Below are 12,528 nucleotides of genomic sequence, written 5' to 3' on the forward strand. Positions count from 1 at the left end.
AATCAATCATGCCTATGTAACAGAACCTCCATTAAAAACCCCAAGTGAAAATGTTTGGAGAGCTTCCAGGTTGGCAAACATATCCATGTGCCAGGAGGATGGTGCTACCCAAACTCCACAGAGACAGAAACTTCTATGCTCAGGGACCCTTCCAGACTTCACCCTAGTACCTCTTCATGTGGTTTTTTATTTGTATCCTTTATAATATCCTTTAGAATAAAATGGTAATAGTAAGTAAAGTGTTTCCCTGGGTTCTGTGAGATGTTACAGCAAATAATTGTACCTGAGGAGGGGGTCATGGGAACCCCTGATCTGTTAGCCAAATCCGACAGAAATGTGAGTAACCTGGGACCCATGAGCAATTGGATTCTGAAGCGGCGGACAGTCTTCTGGGCCTGAGCCCTTAATCTGTGGAGTCTCACTAACTCTGGGTTGTGTCAGAATGAATTCAATTGTAGGGCACCTAGCTGAATTCCAAAGAGAATTAAAGAATTATTTCATGTGAAAAGCTTACACATCTGATGTCAGAAGTATTGTGAGTAGAGAAACAGGTTTCCTTTACTAAGTCAAATTTCAAAAGGAATGAGAGGCAGACTTGGAGCTTTTCATTTCTTTCAACGCAACATGGACAGAACTCTTAAATGGTGTTCTGGACACTGTGCTGGGTTTAGAGGCCACTGCGAAGAAGGTCTTGCCCCTCCTGTCTCCAGCCTCATCTCCTCTGCCTTTGTGGCCGCAGGGTCTCCTGTCTGCTCTGACTGGCAGGACTAAGTAGGGCTATGTGTACGCCGAGCAACACCAAGGCTCTGCAGGAGGGCCAGCGTCTGAACAGTGTGGACCGCTCCCCGTTGCCTCTGCAACTCCTGGCACGTGGGGCCCTGCCTACAGTGGACCTTGACCCCCTTCCTTCTGGTCCCGGAGGACATGTGAACCGCCCTCCCGTACTGTTGACTTTCTGTCCATCCCCAGTATCCTCTTCAACACTGTGAAGCTCGAAGGCCCGCACAGGCCACCCAGTGAATTTCTCATCCATCCTAAGAGGGTATGGGTGGGAAACCACACTGATCCCCCCGTTCTTCTACGCTCAATAAACTGTACATACACTGGAAGGGCATCTGGAAGGGGGCAAAGGGGCAGGCTGACCTGCAACACCTTGACAGCAAAGGAGGATTAAATATGCCTGAAACTTTTCTCCTCCAGACTGCTACCTGTCTGAGTCACGGTGGGGAGAGTGCCGCAGAAGGGGAGAGGGAGATGAAAAAGCCACATTCCGGCCTTTTCCTTTTAGCCCTTTCCCACGCTCTCCTTACATCTTCAGCTTCTCTCCTTAGTCATTTTCCCTGTCTAATGTCTTGTTTCAGAATTAGCTAGAAAAGGTCTGTTTTTCCTCTTTAACTAACATTTTGCCTACCCTGCAGTTTATTGAGCTCTAGGGAGTTTATGCCTTATAAATAAATACAAGTATTATTATAAGGTAGCTCTATTCAGAGCATTAGTTAAAGGAGAGAAGCGACATTTTTCTTTGTTTGCTTAGAAATATGTGGCAGTCACGATAGTTCTCCTCCTGCCTTGAATTAATGGCATAATTACCCACAGTGAGTTTGAACTTGGCATGAATGAATACACCAAAGTATGGCTCCTGTTCTCTCTTATTGCCTAATTAATTCTGAATTCTGAAATTCCCTTTGAGCTACGCAAAAAGCATAGTCACTAGATTCTGGTGCAATTATTCTTTCTGTGCAGTAAAAATCAAGTGATTTGATAATTATGGGCTGTTTCGAAAGAGAATATTCCAAACATCCTGGGAGGGAGAGAGCAGACATCATAAGGGAGCTTTATGGAAGTTTTATAGTGAAGAAGCTGTACATGATGGGTGTGTAAGGGTCCCAAAGGAGACAGAACTTCGGGTGAGCCAGCTTTCCTGTGAGGGAGGATGGAGGGCCTCAGAGCATTAGCCCAAGCCTTTCTGTCAGTCCTGTGCCTCCATGTCTGAAATTTCCACTCTGAAGGCCGTGCCTTTGGATTAGGATATGGTCTGCAGAGGTTGCCAGTTGGATATGAATGAGTTGCCCATGGAGAATAGCCCAGTCATCCATCTATGCAGGTCGAGGAGAGCTTGCCATATCATGACCGACTCTGCCCACACCCTTGCTGGCTGCCCCTTTAAGGGTAGAAGAGTCACTAGTGTGAATTTTTGGAACTCAAGACATTGACTGGGCCTTAATGGGTAATGGATGGGGCATTGTGACGTAAGAAGCGCAAACATAGCTCCTTCCCCCTTGCTCTCTCTTCCGCTCTACGGGGATGTGTAAATGGATTCAAGACCACTTGGATTCTGACCACTGTCTTTGACTGACTTTCTTCCTGAAGTTTTCTAGAGAGATTAAGATCCCAAGAAATAGATTCAGGACTTGAAGGAGGTCTTAGTCAACCATTATTAGGCCTTTGAACTGGGGTATTGGGCACTTGAACAACCATGTAAATTATTTGTTATTCATTGTCTGTGGCTCCTTTTGGATCCTTAAGGAATTGGGGGGAAGAGAATAATTGGCATTGCAGGATTTTAATATTTTTCTCTGGATTCCTGGCAATGGTAAACAATATCAATGTAAAAACTAAAATATAAAATCTGGCAATAGTCATCACTCATATGAGCATCAATTAGTTTATCATAGTCCCTTGAAATTATGGCTTTCTATTGGATTTTCCCCATCAACATGCAAACCTTGTATTTTTTCTCATCTGGAAAACAAAATAAAACTGGATTTCCTAAACCTCTCAACTCATTCCAGTTACCTCTCCATCTCTCTGCTTCTGTTTATGGAGAATTTATTTTAAAAATGTCACTTGTACTACGGCCCCCAGTTCTCACCTCATATTCTATCCAATTCTTGCCAGTTAATTTTTTCCACAATTCACTGAGATCATCTTAGTCAAAGTCATCAATATTCTCCCTCTTGCTAAATTTAATGTCATTTCTGTGTCTTTTTCTTTCAGGTACCCTCAGGTTTATTTGACATCACCATCTTCGCCCATTTTCATAAAGCACTTTTTTTTTTTTTTTTTAATTGGCCTCTAGCTCACTCTCTTGTGACTTTCCTTTGATATCTTTGTCCATGGCTTTTCATTCTGTTTTCCTGGCCTCTCCTCTTCCCTGGGCTCAGTCTTTTTCTTTATCTATGCTCACTCCCTAAGTGATGGCATTGAGTTCTGTGGCCTTAAATACATTACCTATACACTGATGACTCCTGTATTATCAACTCTCTCTACAGTAGCAAATAACTCCAATATCTAAATGCCTTACCACAAACACGTATTTCTTGTTAATGTTACATGAAGGCTATGGTTCAACCGTGGCTCTGCTTGACTTGGCTGTACTCAGTGTGACTTCTCATTCTAGGCTGAGTAGCCCTTTTCTGGACTGCGTTTTTCTTATGGTGAAGGCAGAGTCAGAGAGTGCGACACAAACCATGAAGTCACATTTAAAGCTTTTGCTCAGACATGTGCATGCCCTCACATTTCATTGACCAAATCATATCCGTATCCAAATATGTAAGGTGGAGACATAGTTTCCCTACCGAAGGTGCACAGATAACTCACATGACTGAAAATGAATGAGGATAAATCATCCTATTAGAAGACAGTAGCAAGTAATTGAGAACAATAATTCCATCCACCATAATCCTTCATTGATCACATATATTTACTTCCCTCTTGAATACATCACATTCTTGCCCATAGAAAAATTGGCCTAAGGGTTGTTTGGTATTCCAAGTAGTCACAGGCTGGCAGCACTTTCCACAGTATCACTCTCTCAGACACTTTGTTGTGTTTGTTTAATCTATTTGATTCTGGTTGAATCCATGTTTCAGTAGACATAGCCACTATTTTCTTCGAGACATATTTCTCTCTCTAGACTTAATTACAGGTACTTTGAGCATATCATGCTTCCATGGGAACATACTCTTGATCTCTTTTCCCTGACCTATTTTTCCCAATGGGAAAAAATTACTGGGAGCCGCCTTAATCCCATCAGAAGTCTTAATAGGTTTGCTGGCAACACCCTTGGTTTGGTCTTCACCCTGAGATGTAGTAGTAAAAGGTCTTTCTATTCCAAAGGATATTCTATTCAGTTTTATCTTTTACAGGTGGTAGATGGGCACAGTTTCATTTTTCAACCTTGAGGACCCAGAAGTTCTGAGCTCTCTACTTTACTCTCCATCCATTGAAACAGGCAGATTCTCTCTGAGCCCATCTCTTGCTCATGTTACCAGAATTCTCTTTCAGTTTGTTTGCCCATATACAACAAGTACATTAGAAACACTACCAAACCTTTCGCCACTGTGTATCTTGAGTCTTGTTCTTTCCAGCCTCCTGTAAGACTCCTATAAGCAGGGTCCCCGTGGATGCATCACCCACTTTCCCTTCATTTCCACATGATGTGATCCTCAAACAGTAAGGCCTGAGAAATACATCCATGAAACACTGCACGGCTCTGTCACCTTTATTTTCAGGCCTTCTCAATCAGCACTCCCAGCCTCTTCCTCTAGGCAATAGCTCCCCGCTGCCTTATAGAGCAGGAGCCCAAGCAAGTACTTGAAGCTTAATTGATCTGGATGTTTGGAATCAAACTTCATTAGCTCAAATTACTTCAGTTTGCCTAATTTGTTTCTCTATGTGAGCTCTGATAAGCTTGCTTTAACATCTTCTAAACTGTGGTGTTTATCATCATCAATGCCTGCTCAAATTACACCTGCAGAGTAATGGACCACGAGAAAAATGGTTTAAAAGGTATAGTTATTTTGTGTGGATATTTCTACACACAAGCACAGAATGTGTAATAGAAGTCATAAGGAAGTGCATTTACATCCATAGGACAACTCTGCTTTTTAAAAATGAAACACAGGGCTTCCCTGGTGGCGCAGTGGTTGCGAATCTGCCTGCCAATACAGGGGACACGGGTTCGAGCCCTGGTCTGGGAAGATCCCACATGCCGCGGAGCAGCTAGTCCCGTGAGCCACAATTACTGAGCCTGTGCTCCGCAACAAGAGAGGCCGCGATAATGAGAGGCCCGCGCACTGCGATGAAGAGTAGACCCCTCTTGCCGCAACTAGAGAAAGCCCTCGCACAGAAAGAAACGAAGACCCAACACAGCCATAAATAAATAAACCCAAAGTTTAAAAAAAAAAAAAGAAACACAGCCAGAGAAATTCTTTCAATCATTAATAATATGGTTAAGTGCTTTGAATTCCATAAACTTTGAGATTTTTTTTTCTACATGTAGACAGTGATAAATCCATTGTTATGTTTTTCTTCCAATCTGTTAAGAGACTTTCAATTAACCTGTGTGTGTTTATGTGTTTACAAATACACATATTTGTGTTTGTGGGCAAAATATCCATCTGAAGAGAGGTATGTCTCCCTAAGAATGACTACTGATCTATCCCAAGTGCAGAGAAACTTTTAGCATTGTTGAAAGTCATATTGAGTATCTGGGAGGAATTGGCAGCAATGGTGTTTCTAAGGAAGGGCTGAGGGGGAGAATTTCTTCTATACCCCCATGTTTAATTGCACGTATTATCTTTTCCAAAAATTAAAAACAAAAAATGCATTGGCAGTAACAATAATCACAAATAATGTTTTCCTGTAATGCTTAGGCCTGTTAGCTGTGCCATGTATATATAGCTTATATGTTTATGGAAATCCAAATACCTCAGTTCCAGTGCATTACAGCAGTAGACAGGTAGGTGTTTCAGAATTGTAATGACAGTCTGTCCATTGGTTCTTACGTTAACCTGGACATTGGATGGGAGAAAGCATGGCCAACACTGAGAATGCAGAGACCTATTTTAACATCATTATACTTACCTCAATAATTTTGTGTCCTTCTCCTAGAATCTGGAACATGCAGATTCATTCTTTTCAAATGCTGATAGAAGTTATGGGTTTACAGTCAGGTTTATGAGTCTCTCTTTTACACTGTCCAGATATCTTTCCACATTGATAAAAATCGGCTTATTTTCCACATTTGCTTGCACTCCATGGGTGTACCCACCTATACTAGAAATGGGTAAAAATAGGAAATTCAGATAACTAGGCAAATTTCCTTTCTTTCTTTTTTTAAATTAATTTTTATGGGAGTATGGTTGCTTGACAATGTTGTGTTAGCCTCCACTGCACAACAAAATGAATCAGCCATACACATACAGATATCCCCTCCCTTTTGGACTTCCCTCCCATTTAGGTTACCACAGTGCATTAGGTAGAGTTCCCTGTGCTATACAGTATGTTCCCATCAGTTGTCTATTTTATACATAGTATCAATAATGTATATGTGTCAATCCCAGTCTCCTCCTTCCTCCTACCTCATCCTTTCTTATTTTTTAAGTTATCTAAATAATTGTATTAATTCCTGACTTCGCTTGCGTACCAAGTATCCCTGGATGGACCACATGGGGGTACAAATGATGTCGGGTGTGATTGGGGTCACATTGATGTGCACATTGTGGTCTAGCTGGCTTGATAGCCCTCACCAATGGAATTAGAAACATCTGCCCCCTTTCAAGCTTCCACCCACAACTGCTACCTTAAGGAGCCTCACAGGGGGCACACTTCTCTTAAGAATCAATATGGGAAACAACACAGGCCGTCCAGGGTGATGCATGAACTGCTGTTACCCCTCAGGGCACCCTCTGTGCTTCATTCACTCCAAGCCTCTGTCCAGGTGCTTCCGCAGGTCAACACGCACACCACTGGGGTTGCCCACCTGCTCAGGAAATGTCACCTGCCCTGCTCTTGGGCCCTTGTACTGCATCACATCGTCAATGCACAGGGAAACAGCCACCCTCTTGCTTGGATTTGACCCTTGGGTTCAGCAGCAAATTTGCATAGGCCCAGGGCTGCTATAGTGCTTTCACTTTTTAAAAAACTGCTTTATTGAGATATAATTCATATATCATAAAATTTGCCCATGCACAAGTTCAATTTTTTGGTATATTAATGATTAATTTTTAAATAGTAAAAATATATGTGACAAAATTTTCCATCTCAACAATTTTTAAGTGTATGATTCAGTGGCATTGATTACACTCAAAATTTTGTGCAACCATCACGCTATCTCTTTCCAAAACGTTTAAAGTCACCCCAAACAGAAACTCTTAACTATTAAAAAATAACTCCCAGTTTCTTCCTCCCCTCTCCTGGTAACCTCTAATCTACTTTCTGTCTCTATGGATTTGCCTATTCTAGGTACTTCATATAGGTGGAATGATATAATATTTATGTTTTTGTGTCTGGATTCTTCCATTTAGCATAATATTTTCAAGGTTCATGTAGTTTACAGCATGTACCAGAGCTTCATTCCTTTTTATGGTTGAATGATATTCCATTGTACGGACATATCACATTTTGTTTATCCATTCATCCGTTGATGGACACGGATTGTTTTCACCTTTTGGTTACTGTGAATGATGCTGCTATGACCATTGGTGTCCAAGTGTCTGTTTGAGTCCTTGCTTTCAATTCCTCTGGGTATATGCTTAGGACTGGAATGCTGGATCATATGGTTATTCTAAATTTAGCTTTCTGAGGAACCGCCAAACAGTTTTCCACAGCAGTTCCACCTTGTACGTTCCTACAAGCAATGCATGAGGGTCAGTGCTTTTGCTTTTATACAAACAGTACTCCCCATCCCTACCCCAAGGCAGGCAAACTCGGATACGGCTGCTTGGAGGGGGCAGCTTCAAATGACAGCCACTAATCCACTGGGGTTTGCTTCACAGGCACCCAGTGCCCCATTCTAATCTGGCTTCTTTTTTTTTTTTTTTTTTTTAATATTTATTTATTTATTTATTTATTTATGGCTGTGTTGGGTCTTCGTTTCTGTGCGAGGGCTTTCTCTAGTTGCGGCAAGCGGGGGCTACTCTTCATCGCGGTGCGCGGGCTTCTCACTATCGCGGCCTCTCTTGTTGCGAAGCACAGGCTCCAGACGCGCAGGCTCAGTAGTTGTGGCTCACGGGCCCAGTTGCTCCGTGGCATGTGGGATCTTCCCAGACCAGGGCTTGAACCCGTGTCCCCTGCTTTGGCAGGCGGATTCTCAACCACTGCGCCACCAGGGAAGCCCTGGCTTCTTTTTATTCCTCCAGTTCACTCTGTTTGTGCCTGACCCCCAGGCATTGATACTGTTTGAGTTCTAGCCCCAGAAATCTCTTAAGCCTTAATACAAATCAGTCAATAGACAAGGACCCTAGAGAAGGACACCCATTGCCAGCTCTATACACAAGTCTCTACGTGGGTTCAGCTAGTAACACCTTTTTAAAATGTTACCCCTAGACTCGCTGATGGCTCTAACTGAATGGGCTGAACAATTCCATGAGAAATAGCCAATCACTCATTCAACTAGAGGTGGTTAATAATGGTGCTGCGTCTGGGAAGCAGGCACCTGGGGGGATGACAGGTGTGAGAGATTCATTAGGGAAACACCCGTGAGGAAGGTGGGAGGGGAAACAGGGGGTGCTGGGAAGGCTGTTGGTCTGAGATGCAGGTCTGACCCCCGTGGAGGGAGGAAAGTCAGGTTGGATGGAAGCGTCTTAGACTGCTTGTTGGGTGTCCTCAAGTCAAAATCGGCTGTTAGAGGAGTCCAGCATCTTCCAGGAATTGGCCTGCCTCAGTACCCCGTCATGCTCCGTCGTGGCTGAGAGCAGCCCGGAGGAGGTGTGGCCTCTTCACAACTCAGTGATGGATTTCAGAGCAGCAGCTGGGGCCGCAGTCAGAGGGACCTCTGAGAGGCACGATTCCAATGAAATGATCAAGGGGGTTTATATGTGGTGACATTTAGAATGATTCTTAGGAGATTTGTGAGAAAGACATTCTACTAAGAGGGTCTTTTACCATCTCCTGTTAGAGGTCCTCTCTCTAGGACATTCACGCTGTAAAATATTTACCTGTCATAGCCAGCTGGGGTCTGGGGGCAGCTGTGTGTGGACCTTCTTGATCAGGATGGGAAGTGCCAACCACACCTGCTTTAATAGAAAATCCCTCAGCCCCGTGTCTACTGGCCAGCGTTGGGAGTGCTTTGACAACTGTGAAATCTCTCCATTCTGATTGAATCCTTTCTCAAAGGCTCACATGGCAGGGTCAGACCTGGAAACCAGGGCTCCTGACTCCCAATCCAGTGTGTCATTCAGTATCTTTAAATGATATTTCACTGTCCCCTTCAGTTCTCATTGTCTGGGGGTGGTTTGTACCCCTGAAGACTTCAACCTGGCTTGTGATTTCACCCCAGGACCTGTGGATATGCATCTGAAAGGAGTCCTCGCCCTGTTTGGGGGATGATCTGTCGCCACCATCTCCCCTTGTGTCCGTGTCTTACTTTTCTCTGTTTCTTCCTTGTTAAAATCTTCACCTTTCTCCTTTGCCTCCAGCATCCTTTCTTGGTTCTAACTACACACCTTGGCCGTGTCATTGCTGTTTCACTGGGCTCTCCACTCTCCTCCCAGAGCCTCACTGGGTAGATCAGGTAGGAGCTCAGCCTGGGGCCTGCCTATCCTTGTGCTAGGGGACCCCATCCAGGAAGGCTGAGACCCGCAGCTTGGCCACATATCGAGGAGAGAATCATGGATGTGCATGGAACAGGCTTTTGGGTTCAGTGACTCTAAGATGCCTTCCAACCCTTAAAATCCATAAACCTCTAGAACTCTATTCATAGCAGGAATATATACTTCCATGTGGCACTGAATTAAATTAGAGGAAATGCACTGGCTGTGGACAGGCTTGGGAGTAGCTTGGTTAATTAGGGGCCTATATCATGTATCACAGTACCTTCACTGCTCCTGCCATGGCTATACATTAGCATTCAGCTGTTGCAGAGATTTAAATAGTACCTGTTCCCCTGAAGGAAAACTTCAAGGTCCATTCATTTGCTAAGGGCTAATATTTTCCCCAGGGGATAAAGTGCTAGACCGTCAGCCCCTGGGCTTCAGAGACTGTGTTTACACAGTACAAGCAGAGCTTAAGGAAGTTTCCTTGCTCCTGCTTTCTCTGCACCCTTCTGGGAAGGAGTTTTGTGCTTCCCATGGTGCCTCTCTTTGGTGGGAATGAGGGTGATGTGGTCTTTGCTCTTCTGGGAAAACTTCTTCGCATTGAAGACAATGGAACATCAATTTCTGCTTCAACCTTGCTCTTGTTAAAAAAAAAAAAATCAGATCACTGAGATTTTTTTTTGGTCAAGCAAGATAAGGCTTAGGACTGGAAAGTGTAAACAGCAATGGCAGGACTCCACGTCTGTGGAATCTAACACAAGTTAGACCCTTTTCAAACTTAGTAATTTATTTCATCTTAAATCCGTCTCGAGTTGTTGGCAGGACAAAGGCTGTTATCCTCACCTTTTGTGAAAAGCATTCGTTCTTTCAGTAAATAAGTATTGGGTACTTACTAAGGTTTTCTTCCTGTATTTATGGAGTGCTTACTATATGCCAGGCATGGGCTACTTGCTAACTCATCTCGTGTCCAAAGTGACTCCACGAAATAGATGTTATTATTAACCCTATTTGGCAGATGAAGAATCAGAAGCCAGAGAAGTGATGTGATTTGCCCAGGACGTTAGTAAACGGCAGAGCTAAGATCTGAGTTGTGCGGTCTGACTCCAGAACCCAGGCCCTGGGTTTTTCTGCTGTACTGATGATAGGCTATGAATCTCACGAGCAAACAGTTATTCATTGCAACTGAGAAATGCTATGAAGGAAAAGAACAGGGTACTATGAGGAAATAAAATAGGAGTGCTAACTTAGTCTGGTGAGCAAGGAAAGGCTTCCCCAGGGAAGTAACACTTAAACGGAGGCCTGAAGGAGAATGGGGAGCAAGAAGGGAAGGGGATGAGGGTGGAAGAGCAGGCCAGGCAAAGGCTGAGGGGAGGAAGAATGATGGTTCTGTGAAGGACCCGAAAGAGCCTGGTTTCTTTGCTGAGTAAGAAACATGGGGGATCAGGGAGAGATGGGGTTGAAGAGATACAGGCAGAAAGATGACTTTGTAGTCCATATGAAGGATTCAACTGGGTCTAAAGAGCCCTGAGAATCAACCTATGGGGCTTATCAAGCTCATTGTAGCTGCTGTGAGGAGAAGTGGGGCAAATACAGAAGTGGGGAGAGTGGTTAGGAGACTGTTAACAGTCCTGCTGGTGAAGGAGTGGAGATGGAGAGAAACGGATGGGTCAGGGGACCCTTAGGAGGTAAAGTTTGCGGTGACACATACTCAGGGAGTCTCAGTGAATGCCAGCAGGAAGGACAGATTGTAAAGAAACATTTATACAAAGCGTTCCTTCACCAATTAATCCAGTGCTAAAGTCATTCATTTTTCATTTGAGAGTGCTAATAAATTATGATGAGAAGGAGGGTGGAATGCATTACAAAGTTGCCCATGTAGTGCCTCCTTTTTTGTTTTTGTTTTTGTTTTTTGAGCCTCCCTTTTAGTGCCATCATTTCTTCAAAAGGAAGGAGATACATTCTTCCATACTCGTAGAGACCTTGAAAATATTCCTTCTGTGGGAGGGGGTGTGGTCAAGGAATCCTGCAGGTGTTTGAAGGACACAGCAGAAAGGGAAGAAGCTTTTTGCCTGTGTATTGGTGTGTGTGTCTCCGAGTGTGTGTTTGTGTGTATTTGAAGCCAGTTTGCAAAACCAGATCACAAAACTCCCGAGAGAAGTCCCAGGCAGTGTTTCTAGGATGTTGCAACAGCCCATATGAAAGGAAAGAAATCAACTGCTTACTTGAACTTAAAGGATGTGCTTTAAAAAATATTACTTGAATTTACTAGATGTTTTGCCATTGAGTGGATATAACCCGGTCTAAATTTTGTCCTAACTTGGCACCCACTGATTGCTCTGACCTCCAGCTATTATTATATCCTGGCTAGTGATAAAGTGGATCATCATGTATAGTTTTCCAGAAGCCTTACAGTTGAGATTGTTTTGAGCATTTCCTTCTAAGCGGTAAAAGGTTATTGGCTGCAGGTCCTAGAACTATCCTGCCTCTATTCAGCCTCTTCTTGTGGTAGTGATAACAGCTGCAGAATAAGCCTGAAATAGCACATCCTGCTAGGAGATGCCACCACATCCCAATGAAACCCACCTAAGTTTGAGGCTTGTGCTTCTGCAAAGTGACTACGTATTTGATAAACCAGAAAGGGAGGCAAGCGATTGACTTAAAAGAAAGTACAAATGTGTGTCAAGGTCTTTGTCCCCACGCTATTGCCTCTTGAACGGTGTTGTCCCATGTGTGAGAGCAGCTGACCCATGAGACAGGGAGGTTGCCTTGAACTTCACCGCATTAGGGCATGAGACAGAACCCGATGAGGCCCCAAGATGAGCAAACACGTCACACAGCCCATAGAGCCCACCCGACACCTTGAAAACACTTTGTTGAAAGAATCCTTCATTGTGAAATTGCTCCGAGAAATGTGATCTGCTCAATTCCTTAATAAATCACTCTGTACTTGTTCAGTGGACAATATGGACAATATTTACTTGATTTGAAT

This window comes from Balaenoptera acutorostrata, chromosome 3 (assembly GCF_949987535.1).
Source record: "Balaenoptera acutorostrata chromosome 3, mBalAcu1.1, whole genome shotgun sequence".
Taxonomy (NCBI): Eukaryota; Metazoa; Chordata; class Mammalia; order Artiodactyla; family Balaenopteridae; genus Balaenoptera; species Balaenoptera acutorostrata.